This window comes from Manduca sexta, chromosome 25 (genome assembly GCF_014839805.1).
Source record: "Manduca sexta isolate Smith_Timp_Sample1 chromosome 25, JHU_Msex_v1.0, whole genome shotgun sequence".
In the NCBI taxonomy this organism is placed as follows: domain Eukaryota; kingdom Metazoa; phylum Arthropoda; class Insecta; order Lepidoptera; family Sphingidae; genus Manduca; species Manduca sexta.
Genome location: NC_051139.1, coordinates 15,756,915 through 15,770,456, shown reverse-complemented (window position 1 = coordinate 15,770,456; position 13,542 = coordinate 15,756,915). Strand labels below are relative to the sequence as shown.

General features: G+C 35.6%; 1 long non-coding RNA gene across 1 annotated transcript; it reads right to left on the bottom strand.

Annotated features, from left to right (window-relative positions):
* Nucleotides 1-10,283: 10,283 nt before the first annotated feature.
* LOC115448912 lies at nt 10,284-12,654 on the bottom strand. Its single transcript, XR_003939129.1, has 3 exons — nt 12,616-12,654; nt 11,857-11,937; nt 10,284-11,182 (listed from the first exon to the last, which is right to left on the bottom strand). It is a non-coding gene; the product is annotated as an uncharacterized LOC115448912 (long non-coding RNA).
* Between the last annotated feature and the right edge of the window lie 888 nt (nt 12,655-13,542).

Sequence of the window (13,542 nt, the reverse complement as noted above, 5' to 3'; positions counted from 1 at the left end):
TTCCTTATTTCTTGCTAATATAAGCTTATATAACACGTACCTACCTAATTACTTTATTTAAGATAGGGGTCAAAAATTGCTGTATAAACGGTATAGGTAATTTCCTTATCGCACTCAGGCAAGGGTAAGATACAAAGAGTTCTAAGGTTCTAAACTACATTGAAGTAAAATTATTTTACGAATTTTAGCGCGGTTATTTATATTATTTTTTGCGTAGATCGGACCGTCAACAGCAAAAGCATTGTATAATTGTAAAATGTAGGTAGATATAGTAACAGAATTTTCGGATGACCAACACCTCAGTCGGTCCCGCCACCACGAAGGCTGCAAAGTCAAACGTCGGGAGAAAATTGTAATATAAAATCTGTAATCTAAAATTTCCATGTCTAACATTCGCGTAAACATAAGAAATCATTATAAACTATAATTAATATGTATCCTTTACTAGCAAGAATTTCTAGAAACAGACCATTGGGTCCAAACATTAGGACGGCTAAACAAACAAAAAATCTTGCTACATAAATTGATCGTGTTACCAACACACGTAAATGAGAACATATTACTTTTCACAACAATTAGCGAATAAGGAAGCGCAAAATATATATTAATTTGAACCCGTAACCAGGGAAAGTTAGCTGCGAACCTTTTTGTTCGCAAACTGTCTGATTTCATCAATCACGTTTCCATTTTATTTCGGCGAGGGTTTACATACTATTTATTCAAAAGTTTTGAGATATGTTTTTCGATGACAGATGGATTTTTTTTATCTTTAGACGAGATGGTACCGCTCGACTGATGGTAAGTGACGAGATATAGGTTTAGAAACAGAATAGGGAAAAATTAAGTGTGAACAAGCAACCATTGTGAATGTTTTATTCATACAAGAATCGAACGTATATGTACGACTTAAAGTAATATCTTAATTGCGGCTAGCCTTACCGGTCTTAGTTCGAAAGGCAAAATCAGGAGATCCATAGAAGAAATTGTATTAAATTAGCTTTTGCTCGCGGCTTCGCCCGCGTGAATGAGTTTTCTGGGTCAAAAGTCCCGCTATATTTTTTCTCGGGATAGAAAGTACCCTTTTGAGGGTCATAAACTATCTCCATACCAAATTTAAAAAAGTCCGTTCAGTAGACTTTGAGAAAATCGATAACATACAGACAGACAGAAAAGGGGACTTTGTTTTTCTTTATATTATATTTTATTTATTTATTAGGTTTTCCATCTAACTTAATACTATGATAACAATAATTTAAATATCTATAGAAGTGAGTAGATTTTTTTACATTTCTGGTATTAGTAGGTTCATGTTGTATGTTTACTGTAGAAATTTAGTATAGAATATAAATTTTATTACGTCCCACGGCGCCATTCCGAAAACTTTCCACGCCAACGAACTACGAAATCTGTATCCGTTTTATTATACCTTGTATAAACACGTTATATTAATTGAGAGTCATTCCGTCCGACTTGACTTTGCCCACTTTTATTAAACAAAAATGAATTGAATTTAAATGGACTAGGAAACGCTTCTGGGCTTTGAGCGATCGTGATTTTAAACCGCGGATGAACCATTAATCTTGGAGCGTTGGGTTTTGAGTTACTGAAACTTGAAAGTGTTAAGCGCTGTTAAAATGTATTGAGAAACTGCTATGAAGGAAGTTGTTTAATTCTTATTTTACGATGAAAATGAAAGGATTTTATATAACGGTGCGATGTTGGGAGCTATCTATAAACTATAAAGATATTATATAAGACATCTGAATAGCAGATCTACACTATACTCACAATAACTTGCAACCTGCATTGGGCATATCGGTAGTACCGTCTTATCTCCCTTACAAGAGATCTCAAACTTCTCACAGCTTTCCTTAGCTAAGATCCACTGTCCCGTTCAAATTCGATAAAGCGGGATTCAAATCTTGTAAAGCCAAGGGTTCATTACTGAGAAATTATTACGTCTATTATAATAATTATTTTTGAGGGGGCACTTAGTGAGTCCTGCACAAAGCACCGCTGCGGGTTAGCCCATTAACCCAGCCTAATAATAATATATAACCTACGGTTGATGTCGCTGTGTGGGGGTAAATACGACAATTGGTGTAAAGTCTAAGTTTTAATTATGTAGTATATAAGCTATGTAACGTATTGTATTAAGTCAATATTATGAGTGCAGTTAAATAAAGAACCTGAAACCAACAATACGTCTCTACATATATTTATCGTTCCATTACAATTACAGGACTGGTGGTAGGTCTCTCATATGTGAGAGTCCGTCGTGGGCGATCGTATCGCTTACCATCGGACGAACGGTAAGCTCGTCTCGTCATTCAAGCAATAAAAAAAAAATATGTTACAAATGCAAAAGTTTGATCTGTTCGCATGTTTGTTGGAAAACGCATTAGCCCCTGAACATATAAATGAAGTTAGGCAAAGATAAAATCCTATAAATGTAGGTTTTAAATGGGAAATTGGATTTTTAATCAAGAAAGGTATTTTATTCGGAAAAAGTCGCGAGTATTTGAGTAAAATAAATACATTCACCAGTTTCATAGAACTCTAATCTCACGCAAGTCTTGCGTCAACGATGTCAGTAGATTACTAACAAAAATAGCTCTTATAGTAGTTGTCATTAGCAATAAACTTACATTTCTCTGGGTAAATGTAAAAATGTTTTTACTTCGTCACATAAAATACAAAATTTTATACATTTTTTTATGTCTTCTGTCTTAATTGTAATAACTTTTGTGATTACTATCAGTGCCAGAAAAATGTAATTTATTCTAGACATCTTAAATTCTTTTAAAGACGTTGCATTTATCCAAGTAAGAATTTCTTGAGTTAGCTCTATTTAACTTAATATAGTAGTATGGGCGTATCATAACACTAATCCAGACCGTACCCATATTTTTTTTTATGTCGGACTAATGTACAACTAAAATTAAAGCGGCGATAGCCTAGTTGGGTGTGGAACGGACTGCCGACACGAATGTCCGCAGTTTCAAATCCTAAGGGCACACACCTCTGACTTTTCTAAAAAATTATGTGTGTATTCTTTGTGAATTTATCGTTCGCTTTAACGGTGAAGGAAAACATCGTGAGGAAACCTGCACATCTGAGAAGATCTCTATAGGAATTTCGAAGGTGTGTGAAGAATCCGCACTAGGCCAGTGCAGCGTGGTGGACTAAGGCCTAATCCCTCTCAGTAGTAGAGGAGGCCCGTGCTCAGCAGTGGGCAAGTATATAATACAGGGCTGATATTATTATTAGTATATTATTAATGTACAACATTTTCTTAGCCAATTAAGCACATATACCCGCAAACAAAAACTAGTAGGAGGCCGTTCAAGTATTACGTAACGCAATTTTGTTCTTGTAAAACGTTACGATGCGTTACAGGGGCGGGAGGGGGCTCTCGTACAAAGCGTTATGTAACATTGATTTTTTAAGACAATAACAAAGGTATTTTAGCGATTTTCCGGTATTTTGCGTCAAATAATTGTATTATAATAATTGTATTAATAGTGTATTTGCTGCACTTATGGTGCAGCCAATTGTTTACTGGTGTAATAAGATGTTCATGGGTCGAAAGGTTCTAGAGTGGAGGCCACGTACAGGCAAACGAAAGGTCGGACGCCCGCCTACAAGGTGGACGGACGACCTGGCTAGGGTCGCAGGAAGTCGCTGGATGCAGGCCGCTTCCAACAGGTCGACGTGGAGTTCCTTGGGGGAGGCCTATGTTCAGCAGTGGACTTCCTGTGGCTGATATGATGATGATGAAGATGTTCATGCTGTAACAGCCTGTAATTAAAACTGCAATACAGCAATTACTCACTGTAATGTTACAAATAGTTAAGTATTTTGTATGTTTTGTTGGCTGTCCAAATAAATAGATAAATAGACAAATAAATATTTAAAAAAATATCACTTTAGAGTTACATAACTTTGGAGGGGGGCCAAGGGCGTACAGGAAAACGTTACGGCGCGTTACATAGGTGACTGCGGGTCAAAAATCTTCAAAAATTGCCTTACGTAATACTTGAATGGCCCCTAGCCTATACTACCAATACCTTCGGAGGGGAGTTAGGCTATGTATCAAATAGCGTACCTCGCCCCTCTCCATTAGCCTAAGTATAAAAACAACATTGTAATAATTATGCCTTAGTAACATGTAATACTAAACAAACAATGTGTGAATACATCACTACATAGTATAAAACAAAGTCGCTTTCTCTGTCCCTATGTGTCCCTAAATCTTTAAAACTACGCAACGGATTTTGATGCGGTTTTTTTTAATAGATAGAGTGATTCAAGAGGAAGGTTTATATGTATAATAATAATATCCATTGAATAGTCAGCATTGCACCCGTGCGAAGCCGGGGCGGGTCGCTAGTTCGAAAATAAAACGAATGCTATAGAAAGATTTCGACCAGGCCGGCATAATTGTGTCAAGTGATGACGGATCACCTCTGATCAACTAATACTCTATCTAGACCACTCCCCATTTCTTAAAATGTGAAACCGAATCAGTACAAAAAGAAGTCTCTAAAATCATAATTACTGAAGGTTTGGACTATAACCCATAACCCTGGCCAACTGAGGGTCATTGAGTCGTCCATGCCTCATATCTAACACCAGGGTACGACTACCTGTGGGGTTACCCTGGCTCCTGAATATGGGTCCTATCAAGATACATGAAAGTACCAATTTCAGATATCCATAATATTTGGAGTATACTAAACATGATATGAAACTAATATTCTAATCACCGGTCATCATAATTAGTCGTTTTGCGAAATACCCGAACAGTTTGACTGCGGCATAGATATTGTAATGCGATTATGGCCGCCCTAGAGATTAAGTACAGATATACGGAGGCGTAATCAGCGGGACGCTTTGTTTGTACATAGACACGTCTCACATTACTTAGAAATCTACTTCTTGGTAGACAGGGTTATTTTGACATTGCCTTAATAAATATAACCGTATAATAAGTCTTCTTGAAAACAATATATCAAAAAGATATTCTAAACATGGGTGTAATATTAAAAAGTGAAAGTTGACAAATTAAATATTAATGAAAAGTAATTTTAATTTTACATGACTAATGCCAGTATTGTATCTACATGAAAAGAATTTGTCTGTATGGCAACTTCATACTTTCAATCACAAATACACACACCATTTTCGCACTAAACTACAAAATGCTCAAAAAATCTGAAAATTAAAACCGGGAGTTATCGAAAATATTTGTTCTTGATGGATGATTTTTTGGCACAACATTGGTAGAGTTAAAGACGTTTATGTGGTTTCATTTAGTAATGCACTGTTAGAATGACTGAATGAGTTTCATTAATCATTATTATTTTCATTCAGTATCATTAAGATTAATCAGTCTTAACTGAGGAAATAGTCAATTTTGGATATAACCATAATATTTATTTATAAATAAATGTTTTACTAGTCGCTAAATCTTAGGGAAATTACGAAGTGGTATAGTACATTGAAGATATTATCTGCAGTATGAATGGGAAATTCTGAGATGGTACCACATCTCATAGAAAACCACGTGAAGTGCTTGCTGTTGCATTATATACGATGAGAGAGATTTCTAGAGACATATAACCCTTTCCTCTCTAATTCCTAATCTTTAAATCCGGCAGCGCATTCAATTCTTCTGTTGTATTAATAACAGCTATAGTGCTATGTAAGCGCAATGCATACGGAGCGCTCGCCCGAGAAGTTTAATATGAAGTCCAGCACTGTGTACACGCGCTTAACTAATTATGTAATTGTGTTAAACTTATAATAAACTTTTATTAATTTATAGTCATATTATTGTGGGACACGCATAACCTCCCTTACAAAGGTTACCCCCTAACAAATTTTCTTTTTTTTTTTCTAGCCAAATGATTCGACACTGGGACTTTATATTATTCGAGTTTAGGGAGAGACAGTGTCGCTATGTGATACGTCAGTCCCCCACCACTCGTCTCACATATTTAAAGATGGTGGACATAAAGCGTCTTAAAATTACCTGCATCTTTCTTTACCAAAGTTAAAAAACAAACATACGGTAAACCAGCTCATTATTCTGCGAGCACAATGTCGCATGTTTCAATAAACTAAAAGAAAACTGAAGCAATGTTCATTGTTTTCCCACATTAATATTTCAGAACAACCGATAAACTCTCAGACACAAAAGTACATAGAAAACTAGTTTTGATTTATGACAAAACTTGCCCCTGTCAAGAAACTTGCCCGTTTAAAAATGAGTGAGTACTTAAATCATGTTTCACCGCCATTTTACTTCGGAAGTCATCGGTTATTTCTATATTTATTTTGGGACTTTTATTTTCGCTTTAAGTTGACAAAAGCCCGTATTCACAAACGTTACTTACCTAAGAACAAAGTAATGCTATGATATAAAATCTGTTTCTCAGTGCTTACGGCATGACAGCCCTCGTAGCGCGTAGGCATAGGAGAGAACGGACTGTGATATATTAATATCTATAAATATACATATTATAAAACAAAATCCCCTTTTCTGTCTGTCTGCAAGTGGTCGATTTTCTCAATATCTACTGAACGGATTTTTATGAAATTTCGCATGGAGATACTTTAAGACCCTTGGAAGATTGTAGGCTACTTTTTAACCCGGAAGAATAAATAGTAGGATTTTTATCCCGGAAAACTCCTCGACGCGGACGAAGCCGTGAGCAAAACCTAGTAGAGATACAACTTTACTTCAGTTGGCTGTCAGTTAAACAAAGTTGAACAAGGCTAAAGAATACTCTGAAATTACCAAAACTATGCGTTTGGCCGCACTGATCATCCTCATAGTATTGTTTATAAATACGGATGAAATATACTTAGCTAAATTCATGACTAATAAATAAATATTTTTCAACAATCCGACACTAGCGATGTATCTTCTTACAAACTTCGCCGGATTATCAAAATAACAATTTTATTTTTCCAAAAATATGAATGTCAATGATCAGTGGGGCTTTCACTGACTAATTTTAAAATTTACAACAAGCATTTAAGGCACTTTTCGTCTCAGTATATATAAGATTCCCGACAAGAAAATATATAAGTAAAAATAAACACTACAACTGCTAGCAAATAAGATCTATTATTCAAAAATAGCTTTCAATATAATAACCACAAAACACCTTAATCAACTACTTTAATACACTGTTGTCTAATTTATGTAGAATGTGAAGAATTTCGGTCGTAAACGAAGTGTGTGCTTTCAACAGGAGTTCTAGCATCTACGGCACGACGTGTCGGGACCAGGTGCAACTTGCACCCAACATAAATGTGAAACTTTATAATGTAGCATTTAGTTTTAGGTCTTGTTTTGTTGCTAGGATATATTATATCCGCCCGGATAGCGACCACCGTACACAAGGTGTTAAAACCTGCCATAGAAGCCCATGTTAATGTGTCTCGTTCCAGGATCAGCGTGTGTATATCCGGCTCCTACAGGCCGACATAATTGCAGCGAATGCCGAGGGGTAATCATCACTCGTCATTAGACCCCATTCCACTTACCATCAGGTACAGTATGGTCACATTGCGCTTCCAATACAAAAAAGGTTATTATTTTAAATCTTCTATTGGGCCCTACGATTTTGCCAGGATATATGAAGGGAAGCATTAAATAGATTTGGATGAAATTTAGCACATGAATAGTACATCCTAGATACAAATCTAACGGCCTGTTTCAAAGGTTTAAAGAAACAATAAGTTCAATGTTATCGTGTTAAACGTATAATGTAGGTAGTACCTCTTCTATTGCCATTTATTTGACAGCATAAGTTAGAATGTGACTATTGTATTTGGTCGGCTTATACATTTATATGACGAAAAACATTTACTCAGAAGTTGTGAAATAGTCGCTAACTGTAATTTGTATGTGTAATATGTGTATTAACTTCTGAGTTCAATAATATTGTGATATCTCATAAATTCTTAATATCGATTCGCGAACACGTTCTGAATTATAATTGTGTTAAAAAAATCTAAAAAAAACTCTATTGTAACCTATTTTGTGCGAAATTTAATAGAATTCAACCTTTTATCCTGAAATAAAAAATACTTTTATTCCGCGACAAATTTTAGGAGCGAATACAGCCACGAACAATACCTAGTTAAAACGACTTCCCCTTTTTAAACTCCAATTATCGTGGCATAGTGGGAAATTGATGAGTTTCTAAAACATCAAGTCGAATTGCCTCCTGTCTGGTCGCGTCGGCTGAGAGCTAAGATAAATGATGTCTGAACGTTTGTCAAGGTCTGTCTGTCAGATCTCTATCTGGTTGGCCTTTGACTTCGTGGAGCGAGGAATGGTAAGGATGTGGTGCTGAGTTTTCTAGCCTTTTATAGAAAGAAGAAAACAAGACGATTTATTTCTCATATTATCTAATAATGTCCGTAGGTAAAAATCCATTCCTATTTGGTTGGCATTTGACTTCGTGGAGTGAAGAATTCTACGGTGTGGTGCCAAGATTTTTGGCCTTTTATAGAAAGAAGAAAACAAGACGATTTATTTGTCACATTATCTAATAATGTCCGCAGGTAAAAATCCATTCCTATTTGGTTGGCATTTGACTTCGTGGAGCGAAGAATACTACGTAGTGCCAAGATTTTTGGTCTTTTATTGAAAGAAGAAAACAAGAAGATTTATTTCTCACACTATTTAATAATCACAGGTTCAAATTCCAAGGGTACACACCTCTGACTTTACTAAAATTATGTGTGTATCCTTTGTTAATTATCGCTTGCTTTAAAGGTGAAGAAAACATCGTGAGGAAACCTGCATACATGAGAAGTTCTCTATAGGAATTTTTAGGGTGTGTGAAGTCTATCCATCCGCACTAGGCCAGCGTGGTGGATTAAGGCCTAATCCCTCTTAGTAGAGAGGAGGCCCGTACCCAACATTGGCACAGTATATAATATAGGGCTGATATTATTATTATCTAACACAATCTTTCCCTTTCATAGAGGAACGTAACCATCTGTTCCTCTACAGAGGCTACCTACACATTCTCTACCTACACATGCTATATACTTTCTTCTGTTATGTTAAGAAAATGTAATAATAATATTGCATTTTCTTAACTAGTACTTACTACTTACTGTAATATAGTAATATTGTATTTGATTTTACTGGTTAGAATAAAGTTTATTTGTATATTAAAATTTGGTATTAGAATCGACTTTTTAGACATTTTAGACAGTGGGTGTTAGGGTAATGCCGCAAGCAGATTATACAATCTAACGAAATTGAAAAAATGCCGGCCAAACTGCAACCTTATAAGTGTTTCATATATACATACATACATACATAACATCACGCATTTATCCCCGAAGGGGTATGCAGAGGCGCAACTAGGGCACCCACTTTTCGCCAAGTACATTCCGTCCCATGATGTGATAGGGGGCGAGCCTATCGCCATATCGGGCACAAATTCCAGACTCCGGGCTGATACTGAGCAGAAAAACCCAAATATCACTTTGCCCGACCCGGGATTCGAACCCAGGACCTCAGAGCGCTATTGTACCGGACATGCAATACAACTACGCCACCGAGGCAGTCATATAGTAGTAGTGTTTAATTGATATTATATTCCCTTTTCAAAACAATAGGGTTTCATTCACACACTTTGCACGGAAAAAAGCCATAACCTGATATTAATGCTATATTACATCTAATTAATGTTCAATCTATTGCAATAATCATTAACGTACTCAGCGAACCGTGACTAGTTAATCGACCGTCATGTCCCTTCTTATACGTATGTTGTACAGTAATCAGTACATATAGAGCTATAGATCACTGGTGGTAGGTCTCTTGTAAGAGTCCGTCTGGGTAGGTACCACCGCGATATTTATTCTGCCGCTAAGCAACAGTGTGCAATCACTGTTGAGTTCCGGATTGAAGAACATTGTAGCCAGTGTAACTACTGGACATAATAAGACTTAACATCACATGTCTCATGGCGCAGTGGAATTTTTATTTTTTAAAAAACCCAGTCACAATTATTTATTTATTTATTTAAGGACCTCCAACGAAGGATACACGGCATATAATAAATACAATGTCGTAGTATTTGTACAATGAACAATGTGACGTGCCTCTTCAATTATAGAAGACCACAGCATGCAAATTTATATATTACAATAATAAATGTGCAAAAATGATAACCGTGAGCAAATAGTGTACAATTTGGAATGCGGAGCACTATTCTACTCTGACACCCAACGGCCCGAAACAAGAATGCTCTAAAAACAAAAATGCAACAAAATATTCCCAGTAATAAAATTCCAACAAATATTGGTCAGAGGGTATATATTTTATCTGCAAGCGCCATAGTGCCGTGTCAATGTATTTTATACGCAAAATCGACGGGTGCAATTATTAATTAGTAGACAATATGTCGAGCGTGAAAGTATTTAGTATTTGTAGTAAATATTAAACATGAAACTTGCTGGCTTAATGATAACTCCAAAGTCGACTATAAACAGTATTAATATCTTGAAAAGTACTTGTCACCATAAGATTTTAAATGTTAGGGCTCATAATGACCTAGAGACCTTCTCAGTATTAGAGGAGGCCCGTGGGCAGAAGTGAGACAGTATATAACAGAGGACTGATATTATTATATAATTTCCCACATTTACAGTTGTATCATAAACGGAACATCACTATATGTAGAATATTTACAGAGGCTACTGTTTTCAAAATAGAACTCGACAATCCTCGGTACGTGTCAGTTGAAACAGACAAAGCGGTAGTCATAATTAAAATTATATCGTACACGAAAGATTTAGATCTAGTTAAGTAGCATTAAATTAACCGAAATAGGTCATTTTTTTACACAAATGGGTATTTTTAATTATAATTATTATAGAAGCCTCATCTCCAATTATATCATGAGCTGCTAAGTATTTAACTTGTACTATCAATATCGAAGTTTTGAGAAATAGGTTCCGTATTTCGTTACCCACTTTGTTCGATTGAAGTGAATTTTATCACACAATGCACTTCTGGATCCATGTCGTGGGCAATAGAACATCATCCTTTCCGCAATATTCGAGTAATATCTATATCGGTCGACATCTTGCGCCTAGAATAGACGCCTGATATTCAATGATGCTGCATCCTGTGGGCCTGGGAATAAATGGTTCTTAGGCAAATTCGGCAAATAAATATTGTTTTTCTTCAGGACATCACGTCTGCTGAAATCAGTTGTTAAGATTAAATCTGTATAACATCGCATTAGTATCAACAGTTATGGTGTTATAATATATGGATAAATAAATAAATAAAAATAAAAATAAATAAAACCAATAGTTTAATATTTGAGTTACATACTACGTATCTATTACATGTCTATCCATATTGCTTCGGTGATGTAGTTGTAATGCAGACGCGGTACGAGTACGATTATAAAGCTCAGGTCCTAGCTTCGAATTTCGGATAGAACCAAAAAATTATGGGGTTTTTCCATCTTAAAATTCAGGGGGTCGGCGATGTGATACTCCATACCTCAGAAAGCATGCAAAGCCGTTGGTCCCGCACCTGATCTCTCTCCGGTCATGTCGGATTGCCTCACTCGACTATGAGAGTGAAGGAACAGAGAGCGCACCTGTGTACTGCACACACTTTTGCACTATATCTCCTGCATACTTGGCTGACTTTTAGAGAGATTGGCCGCCGGGGCTGAAATTCGGCTAGGAGCGATTCATATTTTTTTCTAATACTATCGTTTCTAATCTGGCACGCAGTGACTCCACCACACTTAATGGCAAGTGGAGTGGGGTATAAATAGAATATTGACTTACTAATTATCTAATATTGACTATAATTTCTCCTGCGTTCTTGGCTGATCTCCGTTGAGATTAGCTGCCGTGGCCGCAATTCGGCTAGAAGAAATTCATACATATATAATTGCAAAATTAATAGCTAAAATAAAATTTATCCTGGCCAAGGCATTTTGTAATATTACTTAAAAAAAATATCTCTTTAAGTATGCTAAAGGACGTGTATTTTCAATGATAAATGATATACGCTTGTTTGGTTATTATCTCGGAAATATTATCATGGTAGCATTAACTGGCACTTTGCCAGCTCTAACCCCCTACAACGTAGTTGAGAAAGATATTAGGAAAATCTGTCTTAAGTGGAAAATTTAAGAAGTCTATTACAGCAAGTAATTTATAATTAACACTGAAATATCTTACAAAGCAAGTGATTATAATTTATAATAAACACACAGGAGAATATACAACAATATTAAGGTAAGATATTTGAAGATCACAGGACCATTAATCGCCTGCATACCACAATGATCTTTAGCTTCATGAGCGAATCGTCTTACCTCACCAGGAAGGTTAAGTTGCATCCTACATAAACGCGTGTTTATATTACATCGGATCAATTTTATCGGAACGTTAAATGTGGTTTCATATTTTAACACCGTTACGTTTGGGCGATTCGACAATATTATCGGCGACGGTATTTACAGAACTCCACGTTTCGACTGATCTTTAGAAGTAAATATATGCAATCATCGATATATATATATATTATGTACTACGTACTAGATTTGGCGTTCCGAACATTCACTGCGTTCTACTGAATTGAACTGCAATCCATTCAAACTGACTTTAGTATGGTCAATATTGACAGCTTGTGATTGTGTACGGAGTGGCGCTCTAAGTGTAAACCTGGATTGGAATAAAAAATATTAGTCAAATAAGTAAAATTATTTGTTATTCAAGTGAATAAATAGGTTATAAAAGTGACGTTTTAGTTGCCATTTTAGTTCAGATTTTAAACAAATAGTTTATATGGACGTTCGTGTCTATAGAATATACGTCAATGTATGCAATATAAAGTATTATACATATATGAAGTAGGTAAAGTATAAAAAATCCATTTAAAGAATATAATTTATAAAAAGTATACTGGGACATTTTGACATTGCGTTAATAAATTAAACCACATACTCGTCTTTACGTCTGCTAACGTTGTGCCAAAAATCTTCCACAAATAACGATTATTTTCACCAAAAATTCCAGATTACTTTTATTATTTTTTGATGATTTTGTAGTTTAGTGCGAATATTGCTAGTGTGTACTTCTGACTGAGAGTGTGGTGTTGCGACGAAGTAACTATTTGTAATATTATTTTAAAAAAAATTGGTTGTTTCATTTAATAACGCAATGTCAAAATGATCTTGTATGAGTTATTCTTAAAGTGACGATAATATTAGACTTGATTGGTCATCACTTACAAAGCAACGCATGATCTCCAGGGCACAGTTAGACGCAAACGATATAATTTGCTTACAATAGGCTAGGGTAATGACGTCACATATCTAACTTCTAAGTGACCCGCATTGACACGACGCTGTCACCATGTTCGTTCCATTACCTACTAAGGAATGTAATAAGTATGTTTGCATCGAAATAAAATGAAGTAATTATTTCATCCATAAATCTTATACTTTATTTCGATTCTAACAA